The 26771-nt window shown below is 41.4% G+C and overlaps 1 protein-coding gene across 1 annotated transcript in view; it reads right to left on the bottom strand.

Moving 5' to 3' along the window:
- csrnp3 (cysteine-serine-rich nuclear protein 3) overlaps positions 1 to 25884 on the bottom strand; it is a 284514-nt gene extending 258630 nt beyond the window's left edge. The window contains exon 1 of the mRNA XM_070874581.1: positions 25607 to 25884. The gene's annotated coding sequence lies outside the window, so the exon portion shown is untranslated. The remainder of the gene's footprint in view (positions 1 to 25606) is intronic.
- Positions 25885 to 26771: the final 887 nt, after the last annotated feature.

The following is a 26771-nucleotide window of genomic DNA, read 5'->3' as shown; positions in this document are numbered from 1 at the left end:
ACTATTCCTCCACTTATTCTGTAAATGAGACACTACACAGGAATGGTTATGGTGAACAAAAGAATTTATCAAACATTGTAAATTTTGTTAAGATAATTAACAAACTTTGAAAACTTTAATAAAATAACATAAATCATCTGCATCTAGCAATGTGATTAAACAATAATAAAAACAACAACAAAACATTATAACCAACAGAATGCACAACATAATGCTGCAACCCTTGCCCCACTGTCTTTTACCACCGGCTTTCCGCCCCCCCAGCCGCCCCCCCCCGCCCTCACCCTTATCCCCCTCCCTCGCCTGATGCTCCTACCCAAAGCGGCACAAGAGTTCGTGCAGCAAGGCTGCCAGAGTCCTGCTGTGTTGAGGGTAGGGACACTGGAAATGCCGTCTGGGGACACACTGGACCAGCTCGTGGCATGGAAGGCACGGCTTCTGACAGGTGAGCCTCCTGATCGGCGTTGCCAGTCACAGGCGGTGTGGGTCTGGGTGTCACACTGGGGATCGCAGAGAGTATGGCAGGAGGGTTCATGGACTGCATCACCGGCCTAAGCTGAAGCAGAGCTTATGCCTGTGATGCACCATATTCGGAAAGGCTTCTCACCACACTCTCCACGACTCCAGTGTCACTGGTGGAGGCCACCAGCCTCGTGTGGGCACTGATGGCCTCATGGGTTTCGCAGCTCGCATCAACAATCTGCGACCCTACCTCCGTAATGGTCGCTGTAAGTTTCTCGATGGTTGCGGGAATCCTACCCAGGACATCAAGGAGCTGATGGGTGAGCTTGATGCTCTCCTGGACAGTCCCAGCATGTCCAGTTCTATGTCTTCCTGTCTGTCAGCTGACCGACTTTCCCGACTCACCCTCCGGAGAGATGGCATATGGGATTCGACCCCAGATTGGTGTTTCTGCACGCCACTAGTCCCAGGAGCCTCGGAGATCTCAAAGCCCGAGGATGTTATATCATCCTCGGACAAGTCGTTTGCCGGTAGAAAAAAAGAGCTGTAGAGTGCATCTGGCCCCGCCTCCACCCCCCACCCCCGGAGTCAGCTGATGTGTGAACTCCTTGTCCGCTTCCTCCCCCACATGATGGGCTGACGTGGAGGGTTCATCTGAGGGATGTGGCGCCTGTGTCTGGTCATCTGGAAGTAGAAAGTAACAGACAAGTGGTTAGCAGCAGGGGAGGGGCAGGGTCACATGAGGAAAGTCACACAGCACAGGCTCATTTGAAGGACAGCCGCTACTCCATTATATCTAGTCCAGAGATACTGCATCACATTCTTGTGAGATTTCTATATCTGGCATTAAATTGACAACAAGACCGATTCTTTTAAAACAATTTGGAATAGTTTATTAAACACACACACATCTATCAGAGAAACAGCAGTCAGCAGCTATCCTATGGATCTACTTAGTTACAACAGATACAATGATGTTACAATAAAAAAGGTATACTTTAATTCCCTCTGGCAAAGCACATGGCCTGCTTCTTGGTCTGTAGAGGGAGGTCCTGCTTTTGCCATGTGCTAAGGAAAAGAGAGAGAAGAGACCCAGCAATCTTTGGCTTGACTTATTATACCCCTTAAGGCCATTGTTTCTCAGAAAGCCTCAGGATTAGGTCTTGGTTCCAGGGCTGTTCCTGATTGGCTTCTCCTCATACATGTGTCTGTCTGGAGGGCCGATGCCATTCCTTGATTAGGTTAGTGGCTTTCCAATTAACACCTTTTCTAGTTTGGTGAGTTTCAAAGCCATGGAGACATGAACTTGGAGAAGTCATCCATTTTGTTTCATTCAAAACTTGCCTTTTCGTATAATCTACAATTTTAACATTTATATATATATACAGAATCAATTTTATCTTTACTAAACACTTTTATTCTTACATTGCCCTAACCTTATTCCACAGACACTGCATCACATTGCCCCAACCCTAGTCCAGAGACACTGCATCACATTGCCCCAACCCAGCCCAGGGAGTGTGCAGGACTTACCTCATTATCCAAGCGGGGGTCAGCAACCCCACTGGCAATTGTCTGACCTACGATGCCATTGAGGCCTGCCACTCGCTGCTCGAGGTTGGTGAGTGGCAGGGTCTGAGGCAGACCACCGCCTGTCCTCAAGTGCTTTGCGGCAGTTTTGGGACTTCTTTGCCTGCAAAGATCAAAATGGGAATGGTTACCAGAGGGTCCATTTGCTCTTGTGGCATACACAGATAGCCACCAAAGCACTTAGACCATACTGTGTGAATGTAAGAGAGTCCTTTACTTAATGGAAGTTGCACATGTTTCATCAGGAGGATATCGAAGTGTGGAAACATCTTATGAGATCTCAGAAAGCAATCTTAATAATGTGTAAAGATCATTCATAGCAAATAGGGTGCCAAACTAAGACTGCCTATGTGTCATGCATTTTAGAAGCAACCCACAGAATGCTGAGAGACAATAACAGTATGAAAATACCCACAGAGTGCTGAGAGGCACCAAAAGCATGAGAAAAAATAGTGTGTTAGATTTATAAATTAAATAATGAAGGAATGCATCAATAAAAATTGTACTCACTCTAACGACTCTCGAAAGATCATTGAATATTTTTCAGCACTGTGTTGCACTCCTAATGACAGTGTCTGCGCAGATCTCTTCAGCAACTTGCCTCCATATTCCACTGAAAATGGATGGCAGGGGTCTAGATCCATTCCTCCGGTATAATTCTGGCCATCTCCACTTCACAGCCACCGCTAGAGCTTCGTTTGCCTCTTGGCTAAATTGCCTGGCACGCTGTCTGCTATTCTCCTCCTCCATGATCAAAATTGAATTATAAAATGGCTGATTCAGCCCCGGGTGTACTGCGCATGTGCGCAGCCATGCCCTGCATTAACCTTTGTGATCGGACAGCAGACCAGAAGTGCAGGAAGATTTAAAAACATTTGCGCATGCGCAGAATGGCTGATTTTTTTTAGGGCTGGAACTTTCGGCTCCGGCGCACAAATAATGTTGTGCAATGCCAGAGTTCGAGAGTTAGTGCTAACGCTCATCATCAATTTTCATTTGGCGAAAATGGCATGCTCTGGCATTAATGCTAACCCGGCACTAAAAAATATTTGCCACAATTTGTGCCTGGAAACAGGCAAAATCGAAAAATGCAAAAATCTAGCATAAGATATTTAGTGTCTGGTGTCGATAAATTATTCATATGAATCAAGGAAGCCCAAGTAAATACAATTCAATTTTTTAAATTATTTTTAAATATAGTTGAAAAATTAACTCCTGCCATGTGCTTGAAACTTGCTTTGATGCATTTCTTGTTCTCTTGTCTTTTCTGGATCTCTCGAGTCTATTTTTGCTCATATCTATTCTTGGCAATCTCAGCAATCTTTTTCTTAACCAGTATCTTATTGCTGGTCCTAATTTGGGTCTTTTTGATACTGCTCTGGTGTTCCTACTCTCTCAACATCTTTTTGTTCTGAACAGTTCTGCATCTCACCTCAAATGTGGACAACAGTAGGGCTATTATGAAGCTTAATTAACCAATGGCAGATTTGGTTTCATTCTTCTATCATTGAGGAATTTTATTTATTTAAATTGCTTTATTTAGATTAGATAATTTTATATTACTTAAAAAGGAAAGAAAAATGTAAACTTGCCCCCCACTCTTCTACAGTAATAGGTCCTGTTTTTTGGGGGGGGGGTGGTGGTGGAGGTGGTGTTGCTTAGAGATCAAATACAATTACAATCAGTAAAAATTTGTTCAATTTAAAAAACAGCTTCCCAAAATTACAATTGGAGGAGTCAAATGTAGCTGTTGTGGGGCACTAATTTGTATTGTCAAGGTTACCTAGGGAGAGGAGCCCAGATCAATATGCAGAGCCATGAAGCAGAGGCCTGTTGTTTCTCCATGGGAAGGAACACAATAAAAGAGTTCTTCCTGAAGCAACTGCTCATAGAATGCAGTAAACAGAGGTCCACGATTAGTCACTTCTGCGCATTTTTACTTTGGGTAAGTGTGCAGCACAGAGATATAATAAACACATTTAAAATGTAAATCAGCAGTGTTTTCTCATTATCTTGCAATCTCCTGCCATGGTGGGTTTTTTTCTTGCTTTCTTTCTCTAGGTTGTGTTGCTTGTTTGTAAATCATTGCGGTGGTTAAATAATTGGTATTACTGAAGTGCTGAAAACTTGAAAAATGCATTTCCACGACACTCCACTGTTTTTATGCTGTCAATGTCTGAGACTGTGGAGAACATATTTATTTCTGGAAAAACCTTATTTCTCATCAAACTTTCTTCACCAATTTTATTTCTTCATATTGAACTTTATTCATTAAGTTAAATTAAGGAAAGGGTAAGCAGCAGAAGTGAAAAAGAAAATAAGAGGGGCAAAGAGAGGATTTGAGAATAGAATGGCAGATCACATAAAATCCAAAAGTCTTCTATAGGCATACAAATAGTAAACGGGTAGTAAGAAGAGGGGTGCAGCTGATTAGGGACCAAAAAGGAGACCTGCACATGGAGGCAGAGGGAATGGCTGAGGTGCTAAATGAGTACTTTGCATAAGTCTTCACCAAGACATAGTGAAGGAGGAGGTAGAGGAGATACTAGATGGGATAAAAATTGATAAAGGTGATTGGTTAAGACAGGCCGGCTATACTTAAAGTCGGTAAGTTACCAGGACGCTGTGAGAAATGGAGGAAGAAATCGTGGAGGTACTGGCCATAATCTTCCAATACCTCTCAGAAACGGGAGTGATGCCAGAGGACTGGAGAATTGCAAATGTTACACCCTTGTTCAAAAAAGGGTGTAAAGATGAACCCAGCAACTACAGGCCAGTCAGTTTAACCTCGGGGAAGCTTTTAGAAACAATAATTAGGGACAAAATTAATAGTCACTAGGACAAGTGTGGATTAATTAAGGAAAGCCAGCATGAATTTGTTAAAGGCCAATCGTGTTTAACCAACTTGATCGAGTTATTTGATGGGGTAACAGAGAGGTTTGATGAGGGGAATGCGGTTGACGTGGTGTACATAGATTTCAAAAAGGCATTCGAAAAAGTGCCACATAATAGGCTTGCCAGCAAAGCTGAAGCCCATGGAATAAAAGGGACAGTGGCAGCAAAAATTGGCTAAGTGACAGGAAACAGGAGTGCTGAAAGGTTGTTTTTCAGATCGAAGGAAGGTATTCAGTGGTGTTCCCCAGGGATCAGTTTTGGCACCACTGCTTTTCTTGATATATATTAATGATTTAAACGTGGGTGTACAGGGCAGAATTTCAAAATTTGGAAGTATAGTGAACAGTGAGGAGGCAAGTGATAGGCTTCAAGTGGGCATCGACAGGCTGGTGCAATTGGCAGACACGTGGCAGATGAAATTTAACACAGAAAAGTACGAAGTGATACATTTTGGTAGAAATAATGAGGAGAGGAAATATAAACTAAAGGTTACAATCAGAAAGGGGGTGCATGAACAGAGAGAGCTAGGGTTTATGTGCATAAATCTTTGAAGGTGGCAGGGCAGGTTGAGAAAGCAGTTAAAAAAGCTTACGGGATCCTGGGCTTCATGAATAGAAGTCGAGAGTACAAAAGCGTGGGAATTATGATGAACCTGTGTAAAACACTGATTCGGCCTCAACTGGAGTATTGTGACCAATTCTGGTGACCATACTTTAGGAAGGACATGAAGGCCGTAGAGCAGGTGCAGAAAAGATTTACGAGGATGAATGGGGCCTATTAGAGACCACAAAGGAAATCGGTGTGTGAAGGCAGAAGATGTGGCTATGATTCTTAATGAATACTTTACATCTGTTTTCACAAAAGAGAGGGGCGATGCAGACTTTGCACTGAGGGAGGAGGAGTGTGAAATATTAGACGAGATAAACATAGAGAGAGGAAGTATTGAGGGGCTTAGCAGCTTTGAAAGTGGATAAATCCACAGGCCTAGATGAAATGTATTCCAGGCTGTTAAGTGAAGCAAAAGAGGAAATAGCATAAGCTCTGACCATTATTTTCCAGTCCTCTCTGGCTGCAGGTGTGGTGCCAGAGGACTGGAGGATTGCTAATGGTGTACCTTTGTTTAAAATGGAAGAAAGGGATAGACTGAATAATTACAGGCCAGTCAGCCTAACGTCAATGGTGGGAAAATTATTGGAAAAAATTCTGAGGGACAGGATAAATCTTCATTTGGAAAGATATGGATTAATCAAGGACAGTCAGCATGGAATTAACATAAGAACATAAGAAATAGGAACAGGAGTAGGCCATACGGTCCCTTGAGCCTGCTCCGCCATTCAATAAGATCATAGCTTATCTGATCATGGACTCAGCTCCACTTCTCTGCCCACTTCCCATAACCCCTTATCGTTTAAGAAACTGTCTATTTCTGTCAAATTTATTCAATGTCCCAGCTTCCACAGCTCTCTGAGGCAGCAAATTTCACAGATCTACAACCCTCAGAGAAGAAATTTCTCCTCATCTCTGTTTTAAATCGGCGGCCCCTTATTCTAAGATCATGCCCTCTAGTTCTAGTCTCCCCCATCCTCTCTGCATCCACCTTGTCAAGCCCCCTCATAATCTTAGGGAAGTGAATTTTTCGAGGAGGTAACCAGGAGAGTCGATGAGGGCATTGAGTATGATGTAGTGTATATGGATTTTAGCAAAGCTTTTGATAAGGTCCCACATGGCAGACTGATCACAAAAGTAAAGCCCATGGGATCCAGGGCAAAGTGGAAAGTTGAATCCAAAATTAGCTCAGAGGCAGGACGCAGTGGGTAATGATTGATGGGTGTTTTGTGAATAGAAGGCTGTATCCAGTGGGGTTCCGCAGGGCTCAATGCTGGGTCCCTTGCTTTTTGTGATATATATCAATGACTTGGACTTGAATGTTGTGGGTATGATTAAGAAGTTTGCAGATGACACTAAAATCGTCTGTGTGGTTGATAATGAAGAAGAAAGCTGTGGATTGCAGGAAGATATCAATGTACTGGTCAGGTGGGCGGAACAGTGGCAAATGGAATTCAATCCGGTTAAGTATGAGGTAATGCATTTGGGGAGGTCTAACAAGGCAAGGGAATACAAATTAAATGGTACAACACTGAAAAGTGTAGAGGAACAAAGGGACCTTGGAGTGCAGGTTCACAGATCCCTAAAGGTAGCAGGCAAGGTAGATAAGATGATTAAAAAGGCATATGGAATACTTGCATTTATTAGTCAAGGCATGGCATACAAGAACAAGGATGGTATGCCTGTACTGTATAAAACACTGGTTAGGCCACAGCTTGACTACTGTGTGCAGTTCTGGTCACCACAGGAAAGTTGTGATTGCACTGGAAAGGGTGCAGAGGAGATTTACAAGAATGTTGCCTGGACTGGAGAATGTTGGCTATGAGGAAAGATTGGAGATGCTGGGTCTGTTTGCTTTGGAACAGAGGAGGCTGAGGGGAGATCTGATTGAGATGTATAAAATTGAGGGTCCTGGATAGAGTGGATAGGAAGGACCTGTTTCCCTTGGCAGAGGGGTCAACAACCAGGGGACATAGATTTAAAGTAATTTGGGGGAGGTTTAGTGGAGATATGAGGGGAAATTTCTTCACCCAGAAGGTAGTGGGGAACTGGAACTCACTGTCTGAAAGGGTGCAGAGGCAGAAACCTTCACCACATTTAAAAAATACCTGGATGTGCACTTAAAGTAGCGTAACCTGCTGGACTACGGACCAAGAACTGGAAAGTGGGTTTAGGCTGGATAGCTCTTGGTCTGCTGGCGCAGACACAATGGGCCAAACTGGCCTCCATCCATGCTGTATATTTCTATATTTCTAGGTAATGGTTCCAGGGATGAGTGACTTCAGTTACGTGGATAGACTGGAGAAGCTGGGATTGTTCTCCTTAGAGCAGAGAAGATTGATTGATTTGACAGAGGTGTTCTGAATCATGAGGTATCTGGATAGAGTAGTTAGAGAGAAACTGTTTCTATTGATGGAAGAGTCGCGAACCAAAAGACACAGATTTAAGGTGATCAGCAAAAGAACCATAGGCGACATAAGAAAAACCTTTTTTACACAACGAGTGGTTAGGATCCGAAATGCAGTGCCTGAAAGGGTGGTGGAGGCAGACTCAATCACGGTTTTCAAGAGAGAGTTGGATAAGTACCTGAAAGAAAAAAAATTGCAAGGCTACGAGGAAAGGGCGGGGGAGTGGGATTAGATAAAGTGCTCTTGCAGAGAGCCAGCACGTTCTTGATGGGCCGAATGGCCTTCTTCTGTGCTGTAGACATTCTGTGATTCTATGATTATGAAGCATCATTAATGTTAGCCTTAACAAACCACTGTCCAAAGCATTCCAGCCTCCTAGTTAAATAGCAAACATAGCAACAAGATATAAAGATGAATAAATTTAAATAATAAAGTACCAATCTGTTCAAAGAAGGCTTCATAAAAGAAGTCCCACAGTAGGCAGAAGTTGATGAAACATGAGCTTTCTTAAGGAATGCTGTTTTGAATTCTGAAGGATCACTTAGATTCTGAAAACTTATTCATAAATATGCAAATTACAGTAAACCCTCAATATAACATTACCTTTGGGAGTCATAAGACAACCATGTTTTAGTGAAGGGCACGTTATTACAAGAATGTTTGTGTACTTCCTTTATTAAATCACGTAGACATACATAAAATAGGTTGTATCAGGAACCTTGTTGTAGCAGTGTGTTGGAGAGCAGGCTCATTCTATATTGATGTTCTTTTAATGACTTTTTACTAAAGTAGTACTTGTTAGGGCACTGTCATCTTCCTTTTTTTGTACAGATCTAAGACAATATACCATAAAGATAACTGTGATCTATGCCACTAAATTATCCCTCCTTATTTTGCAGTCTCAAGTGACTGATTTTATACTGATTGCTTTGCTATTTGATTTAAACTCACAGGCACTGTCTTGAGTATGATAGGGATCTTGATAAGTACACGTTAAAGATACTTATTTTAGCTTATAATCTTGGATCCTTGGATTGAAGACACAAGTCATTAAACCACCAATATTACATAAAGGGTAAATTGGTAAATTAAACTATACCCCCCAATTTGGTGTTGTCCGCAAATTTTGAAATTGTACTTCCGATTATTGAGTTCAAATCGTCAATATAAATTGGGACCACTAGTGGTCCCACCACTGATCCCTGTGGAACACCAGTTCCCACCTTTTGCCAGTCTGAGGAGCTGCCCTTAACCCCTACTTTCTATTTTCCATTTTTCATCAATTGCCATCGTGTCCCAACTCCATATGCTCTGGCTTTACTTATGAATCTACTATGCTGTACCTTATCAAAGGCCCTTTGAAAATCCAAATCTACTGCGTTAACCTCTTTCTATTATTTCTTCAAATAATTCAAAAAGGTTGGTCAAGCATTACCATCCTTTTTGAAATCTGTGCTGACTATTCTATGATATTTTCAGTTTCTAGATGTTTTTCATTGCATCTTTGAGTAAAGATTCCATTATCTTTCCTACCACCGACATTATTCTAACTAGTCTATAATTCCCTGGACTTGTTCTATCTCCCTTTTTAAATATAGGAATGGCATTAGCTGGCCACCAGTCCTCTGGCACTATTCTCTCTTCTAATGAATTTTGCTATATATGTAATTGTGTCGCTGCTATCTCTTCCCTAACTTCTTTTAATATGCATGAATGCAATCCATCTGAATCAAAGGTTTTATCCTCTCTAATATTTATTAGTTTATCAATTATTTCCCCCCTTTTTATCTTAAATGTTGTTACACCTCTAACGTCATGTCCACCCAGTTAATCTCTCTGGTAAATAGGGAGGCAAAATAACTATTCAGTATTTCTGCTATTTTGTTATCATTACCTGTGAGTTTATCTTGTGCATCCCTTAGTGGTCTCGTCCCTATCCTGATTTTTATTTTGTTATTTCTGTGTCTGTAGATTACTTGACTATTAATTTTTCTTTTCCTTTATAATTTAATTTTGTAGTTCCTCTTTGCTTTCCTAATTGCGTTTTTTTAAACTTCATTCCTAACCCCTTTATATTCCTTTTTGTCATCCTCTCCTTTATTGTCTATGTAATTAGTATATGCCTTTTTCTTTAGTTTCGATTTTGACCTTGCCTCTTTATTCACCCATGGTGTTTCATTATTGGTTAGTTTGTTCTTGTTTTTTAGCAGAATATAGTTCTCCTGAACTCTATTGATCACCTTATTAAATATTTCCCACTGCTGTTTTATCTCTTTGTCATTAATGCCCAATATGTGCACAAATTGGGTGCCAAGGCCCGAACGACTTCAAATTCAAGCAGAACGAGACTTCCTCCTTCAGAGAATCTCATTCAGCTTTCTTCGAGTGCCTGGTTGGGCCTCCTGCCATATTCAGACTGCATTTACAATGTAACTGCAGCATTGGTGCAAAGCCAAACCACATTGACATTGATTCTACAGCTTTGATTGCACAATGCAACTGAAAAAAATGCTTTTACAAAACCAGCCTCTCACTTTACTCTTTAGTAGACTAGGTCCTTTAGAATCATGCTCAAATTATGAAATTAAATACTTAGAAAAATATTAACCCTTTGATCTCTGCATGGCTCAACCAAAATATCACAGTGCTGCAAAAATGAATAAGATTAGAATGATTTTATTCAAAGAATTCTTTATTGTGTACATTTCTATAATTCTACTGTATATGTGCCACTGGAAAATTCTAGGAAACAGTTTGGACAATTATATCAATATAGATGTGCATTTTGAAATTTGAAAGTATATCAATACCTCAAGGGTTAAGTATTACAGGTGGTTTAAGCACACTGCATTTGAAAATATTACAACTACATTTTTAAGATTCTAAGAATATATATGCAAATATGAAGAAGAACTTAATATAAATGTTATGACACTAAACAATGAAGCCATTTTAAAACTAGATCCTTCTGTACCAAAGTAAAACAATAAGTCAATGTTTTTAAAGATTCCAAAAAGGGTTAGATATATAAATAAAATGAGATATCATATATATATATATATATAAAACATAGGCTAATGTTATCAACTGCCCTTTGCAACTATAAATCTATTGCCGTTAGTTTATATTGGATAGATGACATGATAGATGCCACTTAATTACATACTGCGTTGACCTACAAATTGACTGACAAAGAGGGATGACATTCCAGGCCAACAATATTAGGGATAAGCTTCAGTCACATTACAAATATTTTGTCAACATACTAAAGTTTTAAAATAATTTGAGTCCAGAATGTTAGGGAAGCAATTTTCATCCTGAGCCAAGCTACTATAAGAACATTATTAGAGTGCTGTTGAATGTTAGTGCGGATTGAATCGACAGACTGACCTTGTTCAAACGATACAATGGTGAAATATGTGGAATGAAAACAGGGAGGTAATAGGATAAAGCACTGATTCAGCCAACTTTCAATTGCAAATGATTTTATCCTGGTTGCAAAGTCAAGAAAATTGACTCTGTAAATGATTTTGCCCAATGCAGTATTGTAATCAGTTTGTCTGAACAATTGGTTATATAAACAGTGCCGTGGTTGGAAAAATTACGAGAATTTATTGGTCATCTGTTTAAAAAGATTTTCTCAGCAATCACCTGCAGCTTATTTTTAGTAAATCAACAATAATTATGTGACAATTATTAAATCTCCATAATGAACAACATCGCAGACACACAGCACAAATTCTGGATAGGCACTCGTATCCTATTGCACAAAAACTTATCAAAATATACTCCCTCACATCCACACAAACAATACATTCAAATATAGATGGTAAATATATAACTATAATGGATGAGTGATAAGAAGACTTCAGCTGGCTTTTTCATGCAGCTTCACTTTCAAGTTTTAGCACACTGTTTCAAGCTCTCCCACTCGGTTTATATATTCTCAAAATGATGTGATGATTTTTAAATATTATAAGGTTGGGTAAATTTGCCTTTATCCTATTTTATGGTTTGTTCTGGATGGGACATATTTTGCTTTGTGCTTTAGTTCAGAATTGCTTGATTTAAAGATCCTAGAAAGATTATGTGCAGAATTTTCTCCATATAGGCAGGTTGAGCACAATTGGAATTCTGGAGCAATTCGTGGAGGGAGAAGATTGGGCAGACTTTGTAGCCCACTTGAACCAGTACTTCGTGGCCAACAAAATGGAAGAAGAGGCAGACACAGTTCACTGCTGGGCGGTCCTCCTCATGGTTTGCGGTCCGAAAATCTATGGACTCATAAAGAATCTCCTCTCATCCTAAAGTCCAACAGACAAGGGCTATGAAATATTGTGTGCTCTGGTATGTGACCATCACAAACCAGATGAAGGCATCATCATCTTAAGATATCGATTCTATGCGCACGTCTTTTCTGAGGGCCAGGATGTATCGGAATTTGTTGCCAACCTAAGACGTCTAGCTGGACCGTGTAAGTTCGAAATTGCATTGGCAGACATGCTGCGGGACTTCTTTGTAATCGTCATCAACCACGAGGTGATCCTGTGTAAGCGACTGGCGGCGGAGATGCTGGATTTGAGCAAGGCCATCACGATTGCCCAATCATGCATGACGACGGACAAAATCTTAAAGCAGGTATCATTGAAAAATCGGAACTCGGCAAGTATTGTAAACAAGATAGTATCGTGGTTTGGCAGAGCTGCAAATGGTAGGGCCTACCCGACTGCGTACGTGAAACCTGTGGCTGCTCAAGGTCCGCCAACAGGAATGAATCCGATATCACCGTGTAGGCGTTGTGGGGGAAATCATCGGCATCATCAGTGTCGGTTTAAACAGTATATTTGTAAAGGCTGTTCAAGAGTGGGGCATCTCTAGCGCATGTGTTTGCAACTGAGCAAGCGTGCTGCGACACACCACACAGAGGATGATAACCAGTCTAGCGCGGATCCGGATATGCAATCCGAGATACCAGAGGAGGAAGTCGATGTACTGTATTCGTTCCTAACAAATAGCCAACCGATAATGATTAATGTAAAACTTAATGGTGTGCCGATATCGATGGAATTGGACACGGGTGCGAGTTAATCAATAATGAGCCAGAGGACATTCGACAGGCTGTGGGATACTAAGGCTGTGAGGCCTAAGTTGAGTCCAGCCAATGACAAGTTGTGTACATACACTAAAGAACTCATAACGGTGATTGGCAGTGCAGTAATCAAGGTGTCGTATGATGGTGCGGTTCACGATTTACTATTATGGATTATTCCAGGCAATGGTCCAATGCTGTTCGGCAGAAACTGGTTAGAAAAAATCAAATGGAACTGGAACGAGATCAAAGCATTGTCGTCGGAGGATGACACTCCATGTGCTCAAGTGCTGAGCAAGGTCCCCTCGCTGTTTGAACCAGGCATCAGCAATTTCATGGGAGCCAAGGCAGATCCACGGGGACTCGGATGCAAGCCCCTTCCATCATAAAGCTCGGGCAGCTCCGTATATGATAAGGGAGAAGGTCGAAATCGAACTGGACAGCGTGAAGGGATAGTATCACCGGTCGAATTTAACGAATGGGCCAGCCCCATTGTTCCCGTGTTGAAAAGTGATAGCACTGTCAGGATTTGTGGAGACTACAAGGTTACAATCAACCAAGTTTCGAAACAGGATCAATACCCGTTACCGAAGGCTGATGACTGTTTGCAACGCTAGCCAGGGGGAAGTCGTTCATAAAACTGGATCTGACATCGGCCTACAGGAACTGGTCGACACTTCGAAGAAACTTAAGTATTTCGACTTTCAAAAGGCTTTTGACAAGGTCCCACACAAGAGATTGGTGTGCAATATTAAACCACATGGTATTGGGGGTAATGTATTGACGTGGATAGAGAACTGGTTGGCAGACAGGAAGCAGAGAGTCGGGATAAATGGGTCCTTTTCAGAATGGCAGGCAGTGACTAGTGGGCTGCCGCAGGGCTCAGTGCTGGGACCCCATCTGTTTATAATATACATTGGTGATTTGGATGTGGGAATTGAGTATGGTATCTCCAAGTTTGCAGAAGACACTCGGCTGGATGGTGGTGTGAGCTGTGAGGAGGATGCTAAGAGGCTGCAGGGTGTCTTGGACAGGTTAGGTGAGTGGGAAAATGCATGGCAGATGCAGTATAATGTGGATACATGTGAGATTATCCACTTTAGTGGTAAAAACACTAAGGCAGAATATTATCTGAATGGCGGCAGATTAGGAAAAGGGGAGGTGCAACGAGACCTGGGAGTCATGATACATCAGTCATTGAAAGTTGACATGCAGGTACAGCAGGTGGTGAAGAAAGCAAATGGCGTGTGGCCTTCATAGCTAGGAGATTTGAGTATAGGAGCAGGGAGGTCTTACTGCAGTTGTACAGGGTCTTGGTGAGGCCTCACCCGGAATATTGTGTTCAGTTTTGGTCTCCTAATCTGAGGAACGACGTTCTTACTATTAAGGGAGTGCAGCAAAGGTTCACCAAACTGATTCCCGGGATGGCAGGACTGACATATGAGGAGAGACTGGATCAACTAGGCCTTTATTAACTGGAGTTGAGAAGGATGAGAGGGGATCTCACAGAAACATATAAAATTCTGACGGGACTGGGCAGGTTAGATGCATGAAGAATGTTCCTTATGTTGGGGAAGTCCAGAACCAGGGGACACAGTCTAAGGATAAGGGGTAAGCCATTTAGTACCGAGATGAGGAGAAACTTCTTCACTCAGAGAGTTGTTAACCTGTGGAATTCTCTACCGCAAAGAGTTGTTTATGCCAGTTCTTCGGATATATTCAAAAGGGTGTTAGATATTGGCCTTACAACTAAAGGGATCAAGGGGAATGGAGAGAAAGCAGGAATGGGGTACTGAGGTGAATGATTGGTGGTGCAGGCTCGAAGTGCCGAATGGCCTACTCCTGCACCTATTTTCTATATTTCTACCTTTCTACATGCATCAACACACATAAAGGACTGTTTATCTACAACAGGTGCCCTTTTGGAATTCGCTCGGCTGCAGCCATATTTCGGAGGAACATGGAGAGTCTTCTGAAGTCCGTCCCCAGAACTGTCGTGTTCCAAGATGACATACTTGTTATGTATTGTCCATGTACATTAAATGTATAGTTACAATGGTGTGCCACAAGGGGCACTGTGGTGGGAGACCCGAAAGTACCTGCTTGACAGAGTATAAAAGGCTGCCCACCACACTCTGGAGTTACACAATAAAGGACCAAGGTCACAGCAGTTACTGCAACACCAGACTGTGTGGAGTCAGTGATTTGAGTGCTACATACATCACAATACTGGTCACAGGTCGTGACTCCACTGAACATCTGAACAACCTGGAAGAGGTTCTACATCATCGAGACAAAGTGGGACTCAGACTGAAACACTCGAAGTGCGTCTTCATGGCACCGGAAGTTGAATTCCTGGGAGGAAAATTGGTGCTGACTGTATCAGGCCTACGGACTCAAAAACCAAGGCCATCAAAAGTGCACCCAAGCCTCAGAATGTGACGGAGCTGCGTTTGTTCCTTGGTCTACTCAACTACTTTGGTAATTTCTTACCTAGATTCAGCACCTTATTAGAGCCACTGCACATGCTGCTAAGAAAAGGCGACAACTGGGTTTGGGGTGTGTCTGAAGATCGAGGTTTTGAGAAAGCTACTAATCTGCTTTGCTCTAACAAGCTGCTGGTACATTATGTTCCGTGTAAGCGTCTAGTATTTGCCTGTCATGCTTCGTCATATGGAGTTGGTTGCATGCTCCAACAAGCTAATGAATCGGGCAAATTATAACCTGTTGCATATGCTTCAAAAAGTTTGTCAAAGGCGGAAAGAGCCTACAGCATGGTAGAGAAAGAAGCACTAGCTTGTGTGTATGGGATTAAAAAGATGCATCAGTGCCTGTTTGGTCTTCAGTTTGATCTAGAAACAGATCACAAGCCACTCATTTCATTGTTTTCGGAAAACAAAGGTATCAATACCAATGCATCGTCCCGCATCCAGAGGTGGGCACGGACATTATCTGCCTTTGATTATCTCATTCGCCATAGATCTGGCATGGAGAATTGTGCCAATGTATTGAACCATCTGCCGTTGCCCAGGTGGAAACAACACAACCTGCAGACCTACTGTTAGTCATGGATGGTTTTGAAAGTGAAGGAACCCCTGTCATGGCCCAACATGTTAAGACCTGGATCAGCCAGGACCCAGATCAGTCAGGACCTGATATTATCAGTTGTGAAATGTTGTATCCTTCGTGGTGATTGGTCTGCCATACCCAAGCAAATGTGTGAGGAGACCAAACCTTACATCTGTCGCAAAGACGAACTATCCATTCAATCAGATTGTATACTGTGGGGTAATCGTGTTGTTATGCCCAAGAAAGAGAGAGAGAAATTTATGCATGATCTACATAACACGCATCCTTGTATTGTCATGATGAAAGCCATTGCCAGGTCTCGTGTATGGTGGCCTGGAATTGACTCTGATCTGGAATCATGTGTGCATCAGTGCAACACTTGCGTGCAGCTTAGTAAAACACCAGCGGAATTGCCACTCTGGTCGTGGCCATCTGAACCATGGTCCAGGATCCACATCGACTTTGCAGGTCCCTTCCTGGAAAAGATGTTCTTAGTTGTGGTGGATGCTTATTCCAAGTGGATAGAGTGTACAATCATGTCATCCAGCACATCCACAGCTACCACTGAGAGCCTTCGTGTCATGTTTGCTATGCATGGTCTGTCTGACATTGTTGTAAGCGACAACGGATCTTGCTTCACCAGTATGGAGTTTCAAAAGTTCATGAAACTCAATGGTATCAAACTTGTGAGGTCAGCCCTATTCAAACCTGCATCCAATGGACAAGCAGAACATGCGGTCCAAACCATCAAGCAGCGTATGAAACGTGTAACTCAAGGTTCACTGCAAATTCGCTTGTCACGCATATTGCTTAGTTACAGGACAAGACCCTATATGCTTACCAGGGTCTCCCCTGCTGAACTATTGATGAAGAGAGGTCTCAAGACCAGGCTCTCTCTTGTCCACCCTGACTTGAAAATTGTGTCGAATACAGACGTCAAAGTCAACAAGAGTATCGTGATTGCGCTACTGTGTCACGCGACATTTCTATCAATGATCTTGTGTATGTACTGAATTATGGTCAAGGTCTAAAATGGATCACCGGTACTGTTACGGCCAAGGAGGGTAACATACTGTTTATCGTTAAGCTCAAGAATGGGCAAACATGCAGGAAACATGTCGATCAGATAAAGCTGCGGCACACGGATGAACCGGAACAGTCTGAGGAAGACACAATCAGTGACCAACCAACCTACCCTCAGTCATCAGAGGACTCCGCTGTCATCAGTGAATCTGGAATTTCAATCCCTGACATGGTCATTGCCACTCCCATCAGATCGGCTACCCAGCCCCCAGTCATAACAGACTCAGAACGCTCACCCAAGGCTGGAATTGAACTGAGGCATTCAACTCAGGAGCGGAATGTCCTGGACCGTTTCAATTTGTAAAAAGACTGTTACTAATATCTTAAAGGGGGATATTGTCAGGTATGTATGCTTGGGTCTACTAGCCACCAGGTGGTGCCACTATCGGAGGTCATTGGGCTGTGTGCACGTATGTGCGGCCCAGGTATAAAAAGCCAGCCATCTTTTAATGTAATCACTTTGGGCCCTAATAAAGTAGAGCCAGGTTTGTACCTGTTTGGAGTTTACAGTATTCAGTCTATTGAGTTATTGCATACACAACACAGGAGGTAGGCATAAAGCCACTTACCTCCTGGATGCAGCAGCTCCCAACTCGTTTTAACTGCTGGGTTTAACAAATTGTGTGAAACCCGTCCACAGGCAATTACATTCAAAATTGAGGTGTAAAGAGGTGCTTCCAGCCTCATTACAATATTTAAATTGACGTACCACCCCCAGAGTGGATTGGTCGCCCATCCTCCATTCCGCATCCGTCCCACTTCCGTTAAAACCAGAAGTGGGCGGGTTGGAGGGATGATGTCGGGAATTTTTAACAATTTCCCTGCCCCAACTCTCCAAATGCACCCTTTTTTTTCGGGGAAAATTCCATGATACACTTCACCCAACTTCCCTTTCCATTGTCTTGAACTGCCGCTGTCCTTTTACACCTCCACCTCTTTTAAAGCCCTGCCAAAGGTGAATGTTCTGCCCAGGGTCTGTAAAAGAAGAAATTATCGATGGGGTATTAGCCTAGTAAGATCTCATTCCGGGCCTATAGAAAGTGTTTTATCACTACATCAAAGATGTCAGCCATGGCTCAGTTGGTGGCGCCCTCGCTTCTGAGTCAGGGGGGTTGTGGGTTCAGGCCCCACTCTGCAGACTGGAACACACAAGACAGAAATAGACAGTTTCTTAAGCAATAAGGGAATAAAGGGCTATGGGGAGCGGGCGGGGAAGTGGAGCTGAATCCATGATCAGATCAGCCATGATCTTATTAAATGGCAGAGCAGGCTCGAGGGGCCGTATGGCCTACTCCTGCTCCTATTTCTTATGTTCTTATGTTCTAGCTTACAAGTTTGTAATTGGCATTAATTAGATGTTAGCATGGTTACAGTTTTAAAATCATCATCAAAAAGAGTGAGATATAGCAGCGTTTACTTTGTGTTTTTTTTTAAATATACTTTCTTGCAACAATACATTTGAAAAGACAGTTTTTTAAAAAACACAAATCTGCTCAACGTTACTTGAAAACAGAGCCAAATGACATATGGATAGAAAATGGCAATGCACACTTTACCAGAGGAAGACTCAGCAAAGCAACAATAGCTTGACAGGTAGGTACAAGAAAGATTGCTTAATTAAAGAGCTTTAAAACTTCCATTGATCGGAAAAGAATATTGCTGAAACTCTTTGAAGTCTAAATTGATTTTGTACATTAGCATCCAGCATTGAGCTTAATGTTGGCCAGGAAACTAAAATAAATGTGATCTCTTATCCACGGGATATTGCAATGTAGCCCCTTGTTTTAAATAAGCTATTTCAGCAGTCACATTTAGAATATAAAAACGGCCTTTAACAACAAGCAGTCCTATAAAACAATGGGGGACAGAAATAGATCTCAAAATGAAAGAAGGACAAAAGGAAGAAAGGGATGGACACAACTAGACGTCAAATGAAGAGGTGACATAAGGTTTGCAGAATTTATGAAACAAGAAAGAAACAATTCAGGGGTGAACTAAAAGATCGGAGCTATTTATAAAATAATATTAAAAAATCAAACCTATGCTGGAAATAAGAAATATGTGCACACTAAAGGTGTATGACTCCATCAGATTTTACCCCACCGCGTGACATATTCAGAACTGGACAAAAAAAACTTGAGAAAAAATAACCTGTGTCATTTTGAAGATTTTAGGTTTTGAAATGTAGTAATATTTCATTATATAGTTTAATTAATGCCTGTCGAGGCACATGCACAAAAGCCTAATCATCTTGGGACCATACATAAGATAGTTGACTGAGGAGCCCAGGTATTATCAGAAATCATCTTTCACAAACAATTCCGCTCCTTAATTAGCTCTGATATTTACGCCTGGTATAAAAGTAGCTTTCCTTCACGGTCAGGCTCAACCTACTGAACCATGAATAAAATGCTACTGGCTTTTATTACAATGATTAAAACTGAACTTTGTTTTCCAATAGCACATTTTATGACTACGCCTGAGATTTTCTTTAAAATGGTGGTTAGCTGTATCCACTTAACATCCTTGTCAATATGAAACAGACACAAACCAAAAAATAGGATGATCGGAACAGAATGGAGTTGGAATTTGTTTGACATTCTACTAATAAGAAATGGATTATAATATGGACAGGTGCATACAAAGAATGAAAAAAGATACTGATTTCTGAAGGATTTAAAAGCACTGAAACATTAGTAGAGATAATCAAACATTTATCTTGAGAACAGCTGAAAAAACATTCCCTACTAGAAGCCCTTTTGCATCATAGTTTAGATTTAAACCAATACTGATTTGATGGCAAGAAGTGTAAGCTATTTGATAAGCCTGAACCTCATCTGTTAAGTAACTCGCACGGCACCTGTAGTTGAAAAGCATTTTGGGAGATATCTTTCCCGATAAACCATGAAGCAGTGAATCAATCATCAGTTACATGTTTAGAACTCGTCAACAGTCGAACTCCTAGTTCAGTACTGTACTTGCCATAATATTCAAGCCAGTCAGAAAATTCCTGACATTTTTCTTCACTCTCCTGGGAAATGTCAGTTAAAAGGTTCTCATCTTGGAAGTGATCACACATTAGGTCTATTCTTTATGATCATCTCAGAAGCGTTGTACTCGTTAAGCAATCTGCCGTAGTACTTCCACAACATGACATGCTCGTTAGTCGTCAACAGAATTTGCAGCATTACATTTACATGAAATTTTACAGCATATTTTTAATTCCCTTTTTACTACTTTAACAATATTGCTGGCTTCATTGTGCCTGCTCCTCATAATGAATACAAAATGTCTCTGCACACTTCTTGCCTGCATGATTGAATAAAATGGCTCATCCAGAAGATGTAAACCTGACCTCGTTAATTAGCACGCATTGAAAGCTTTTCCCATCTGTACCACATGTACTCTTCACAGACCAATCAATCACAGCTTTTTGCAAAGAATTACTTGAACAGCTGAAGAAGAATGGCAGTATGTGTATAGGCGTCCTGCTGGCATTATTGGAGGTTTTCAAATCTGGCAGAGCAGAGACGCTGCAGTTAATCAGGCTTCACACAGCCTAAATCCTGAGCATAATAGTGGGATGGGCAAGCAGCAGTACATTTACTAAAAAGAGGTTAATGGTAACAGACAGTACAAGAAGCCAAACATTTAATCCTCTGAGCATTAAGGGAAGCATTTCTGCCATCACTTTCTAAATGTGACAAGTCTCACTGTGACTACAGCATTTGAATTTGGCACTGGAGCTTTAATAGACCAGAATTGCTCACCAATCCATATTTAAAAAACTTAAAACCTCAAGAGTCATATTTAACCCTGATCTGAGCTTCCAATCCCATATCCTCTCCATCACAAAGACCATCTACTTCCACCTCTGTAATGTTCTCCTTCCCTGCCTCAGTTTATCTGCTTGTGTTACCTTGAGACATGACTATTCCAATACTCTCCTGGCCAGACTCCCATCTTCCACGCCCTATAAATTTGAGCTCATCCAAAACTCTGCTGCCTGTATCCTAACCTGCAGTACATTGCATTCACTTATCACGCCTACGAGTACAATGGATCCTGGTCCACCAAATAATTTTAAAATTCTCATCCTCGTGTTGAAATCCCTCCATGACCTCACCTTTCCCTATCTTTGTAACCTTCTTCAGCCCTACAACGCTCCAAGACCACTGTGTTCATCCAACTCTGTCCTCTTGTGCTTGGTCTTCAGCTACTTGGGTCCCAGACTTTGGCTTTCCCTCCCTAAACCTCTACCTCCTCCTTTAGAAACTCCTTAAATCCTACTTTTTTGACCAAGCTTTTAGTCACCCATCCTAATATCTCCTTCTTTGGTTTGATGTCAATCTCTGCATGCTTTCAAAATGGAGCTGAACTGGTGCTTGGCTGGAGCAGAGATCACATCTTATAAAAAAGTGATTTAACAGTTAATGTAGGCATGGTCTTGTGATCTCCTGGACTGGTTTTGATCACCTGAAGGGATCGGAGAGGAATTTTCCAGATTTCTTTTCCCTTTTTGGCCTTATGAACCATTACCTGTTTTTTTGCATCTCTCAGGAGATGACTCAGCTGCTGGGAGGTAGGAGGTGTATAGTCATGATGCTGGTCTTTTCCTGCCCATCATTTTTATTTGTTCACAAATTCCCCACACTAAAGTTTATTGGAAAAAGATTCCTTCTCACTACTATATTGTCAGTTGTAGAGAACCGGCAACCTTAATGTGCTGTGGTGAAAAACCAAGGTCAGATTATCAGTCTTTTCTGTCATTTGTGCCATGGCCTAAGAACACTGAGCAACGAATAACTTTTGGGCTTTCATGAGGCAAGGAGCAAAATTGGCGTGGAGAGGTCATGGAGAGGAATGCTATTGGCAACATCCACAAAAGCAAAACAGCTTATCCAAGTTCCTGACCAGAAAGGGTATAATGGTGGCAAATGTAAAGTATTTTAAGCTATTGTTAAGGGATCGAAAGCACGTGAGAAATCCATTTTGCATTAAATCCTAAGACTTAAAGCCTGCAGAACTTTGCTGTCAGTGACTGTCTTCACAGAGGTCACAAACAACCTAATCTCGAGGTCAAGCACATTGATTTTATTTAATTCTGAATGGTCTCACAAAATCATAAATGCTTAGCAACTAACTTATCTGTAGTACAACTATAATAAAAAGAAAAAAAAAGACTTGGATTTATATAGCGCCTTTCCCGACTATCGGACATCTCAAAAGTGCTTTACAGCCAATGAATTACTTTTGGAGTGTAGTCACTGTTGTAATGTGGGAAATGCGGCAGCCAATTTGCAGATAGCAAGCTCCAGCAAACAGCAATGTGATAATGACCAGATAATCTGTTTTTTGTTATGTTGATTGAGAGATAAATATTGGCCAGGGCGGCGGGAGAACTCTCCAGTTCTTCTTCGAAATAGTGCCATAGGATCTTTTACGTCCACGTGAGAGAGCAGACAGGGCCTCGGTTTAACGTCTCATCTGAAAAACAGCACCTCCGACAGTGCAGCGCTCCCTCAGCACTGGAGTGGGACTAGAAACCACAACCTTCTGACTCAGAGGTGCGTGTGCTTCCCACTGAGCGACAGCTGATACTGAATAGGGTACATTATATCCTTTGTTTAACCTAGATACCAGCAACTGCTGTGACCAAAGATGATAGATATTTAGATAGCCTGGAATTTCTTGATAATGGCTGGTACGAGCTGGTGCTGAGTTTATAAAGGTTATGGATTGTATGTGAAGTAATATGTAAAAATAACATAAAAAGGTCAAGAGTAGAACACGGAATTAGAAGATGAAACAGAAAGAGATCTAGAAAGTTGAGCTCAATGACTGTAATGCGCAATCTTCTATAACAAAGCAGTAATGTGTTCTGCAATGTTGTGAGTATATTCATGTAATCCTGTGACCGCCCCTCTCATTTTTGGTATATAGACAGGGTCTGCAGCCTGCTATCCTTACACTATAATGGTTTGGCATTACTCAAGGATCACTATCAATGTATGCAAATTAGTTGTTTGATAACATTGCTAACGGTACATATGCTTCATATAAAAATGCAAATTAAAGATCTTAATTCAAAACATTAACAAAATAACAGCTACCTGATGCAAACATTCTGTTAGCAAAATTACTAATAAACAACCCTCAAAAAGTTTTCAAATAAAATATAGACAACGGTAATTCTGAAATTAAGGAACAAATGCAAACTTTTTTAAAAAAGAGACAGAGATGGCCAGCACAAATATTAAGATGAGGCTTCAAGTCTATAATTTCCTGCATGGCAAGTTCCTGAGTTATCAAGAGAAGGCATTGAGCAGAGCCAGGCATCTCCCTACATTGAGGGAATGGAGATTAACAAGCTGGAAATTAACAAGCAAATTGACCTCTTGCACTCATTCCAAAGGCCAGCTCAACAATTCAGGAGCATCGCCATCAGGCGTCTGGAAAGAAATTAAAATACATTGCATTTTGGATCCATATTTTGCTGCAATGCATTCTATGGGATAACCCACTCCGCTGCTCATAATCGTGGCATTGTATTGAAACCAGACCAATTACAACATTAATATAAGCATTAATAAGAGACCGCCTATTTAAAACAGAGATGAGGAGAAATTTCTTCTCTCAGAGGGTTGTGAATCTGTGGAATTCGCTACCAGAGAGCTGTGGAAGCTGGGACATTGAATAAATTTAAAACAGAAATAGACAGTTTCTTAATCGATAAGGGGATAAGGCGTTATGGGGAGAGGGCAGGGAAGTGGAGCTGAGTCCATGATCAGATCAGCCATGATCTTATTGAATGGCGGAGCAGGCTCAAGGGGCCGTATGGCCTACTCCTGTTCCTATTTCTTATGTTCTTATAACCATTATAATATAAGGCAATTATCAGAATTTCTCTTTCAAACATTTATTATAACCAACATTAAATATAGGAAATATACCTAGGGAAGCAAAACAAAGTCTGGACACTAAAACCTCAAATGCATTGGTCATAAAATATCAAATGTAATTGGCTCGATAAATGTTTATCCTCGGCTGACACGAGAAGGGCACTCTACCTATTGTTATTTGGTTAACGAAGTTGGAGTATAAGTCAAACAGCTCTCTGCTGATTTGAGGGCAACTAAATATTGCTACTAAAATTAATGTTTTTAAACGAACAGTGTGAGGAAATAAACTCCATGCGGTTCACTGCACTCATTCTATATAATTCTTAAATGAGCAGTAGTTGAGTATCATTATTTCCGAATATTTATCATTTGACTTAAATTACCTGAAGAACAGACTTATCTCCTTTAAGTACATTTTTTTAACTGTAGAAGTGTTGACAACATTTCGTAAAAGTTGTGACTAATTTATTCTGACCACCAATCAACACAATGTAGAAGAGTATGGACGGAAGGGATGATCTACCAATGTCCTCTTGCCCCGGTCCTACGTTTTTAACAAGAGATCATTTATAAAACAGGATCTCAATGTTAAAGCATTCCGCGTTATTGAATGGTCTACGCCTTTTGGCTCAATAATTGTCATTTCAGTGATCACCTTTTTTTTAATACTTCTCACTCTGGTCACTGGCAAAAAGGTGCCCGGTGTGGAACAGAAATAAAAACCAGCAGCGTGTAAATAAAACTGCCGGATAATTATATTTCTGCAGCACCGAAATAAAAGTTGCATTATTAATAGAACACACGGCTCCAGACTGCGGGTTAGAGTGTGTGTGAGGCTGCTGCCGTGCTGACTCGGCCCGCTGCCTAAACTCAGGAAGCAAAGCGCACAAATCGATTGATTACTCGCGCACTTTTAAATAAATCTTAAAACGCTTTCGATCCCGAAATTTTCTTAAAATCCTGCCAACAATTGCCGATTTTTTTTTGCAGTATAAAGAAAATATTTTCCGAACTCGTGCATTTTTGTCGCGACACTACCTCGCAATGTTTATAAAGCCTAAAATGACTCAAAAGAAAAACATCTGTTTAAAAGCAATGGGAAAATGTACGACCTGAAGTTGATCTATTTCTCGAAAGCTCCAACTTTCACCCCGTTTGATTAACATCGCTTAACCCCAGCATCTCCTGTTCAAAGCAAGTTGATCAAATCGTGTTTATAAAAAAATAAAGCTAATTTGCCTCGATCACTAATCACTTGGTGAATTGCTGTCTCTCTGCCCACAGCAGTTTGACACTTGCCAATGATCTATATACTGAGCCCGTGAGTTTCAATGGTTACTTTCATTCACGCCAGATGGTCAGATTGACAAGAGTCATCGGCAAGACGCAGCCCCGGGACAAACAACCTTCATTCTCCTTAACATTCAAATGGCAGCGATCCAGAGCCTTGGCAAGCACTTCAAGAAGATACAAGTATTCAAGTCTAAATTGACATTACGTACTTTTGATTTTCCCCGATCCTGCGGATCAAATGTTGAATGGGGGCTTGGTCACGTCGTATAGGCAAGCTCGAGGCTTCCTTGCTGCTGATCCGAACCTGCTTTTCACCCGATCTTTGCTTTCTGTTTATTTTTGTGCAAAAACATTAATTTGCAAAACGTGACAGTTGCATTTTTAGTTCCTCGTCCTGCCGGACTTCGTTGCGTCCACATGAAGAGAGGCAAAGAAATACCGCAGCGAAACTGACACACAATAATACCCAGCTGGAAATAGGAAAGATCTTCCGCCTCTCAATCCAAACAATGGAGCGGCTCTGCACCGGCAGAATGGCAACACACTGTAACGTGACTTACCAGAGCCAATCATATACGCATCCACTGAACTATATGGGAGTCATTTACATCGTCTACATGTGCACATTGCTTTTGTTGCTGAGACACACAGACTGCTGTGGAAAGAATAAGAACGAAGCAAGAGCTATGCAGATGCAGCGTACACATCTACACAAGCCTCGAAACACAAAAGGCCTCTGCTTCAATGCATTTCGCATTGTAATGAGATTATTATGTGGTCATTGTCCAGATTTTTCTCCAGGCTCTGCCAGTGACATTGCAGTCTAGTGAAAATACTGTAAGAAAGCTACTCTTGAGCCATCACCAGGTGCGACACAAAGAACAATCTTAAAGATGCCTCGTAGCGGGGGGGGTGGGGCAATGCTGTAGCTCAGAACAACTTTGAAAACTTTGCTTTAATGTTGCTCTGTCGGCTCTGGGAGAAGTTTGTCTGTTTTATAGAATCATAGAAATTTACAGCGCAGAAATTAATGTGTTTGCCAACCAAAAAAGCTATCCAACCTAATCCCACTTTCCAGCTCTTGGTCCTTAGCCTTGTAGGTTACGGCACTTCAAATCATATCTACTTCTTAAATGGGATGAGGGTTTCTGCCTTTCGGGCAATGAATTCCAGACCCCCACCACCCTCTGGGTGAAAAAAGTTCTCCTCAATCCCCCTCTAATCCTTCTACCAATGACTTTAAATCTATGCCCCTAGTTATTGACCTCTCTGCTAAGGGAAATAGTCCTTCCTAACCCCTCTATCTAGGCCCCTCATAATTTTATACACCTCAATTAAGTCTTCACTCAGCCTCCTCTATTCCAAAGAAAACAA

The sequence above is a fragment of the Pristiophorus japonicus genome, chromosome 3 (assembly GCF_044704955.1).
Source record: "Pristiophorus japonicus isolate sPriJap1 chromosome 3, sPriJap1.hap1, whole genome shotgun sequence".
NCBI lineage: Eukaryota > Metazoa > Chordata > Chondrichthyes > Pristiophoridae > Pristiophorus > Pristiophorus japonicus.
This window is presented reverse-complemented; position numbering and strand designations above follow the sequence as displayed.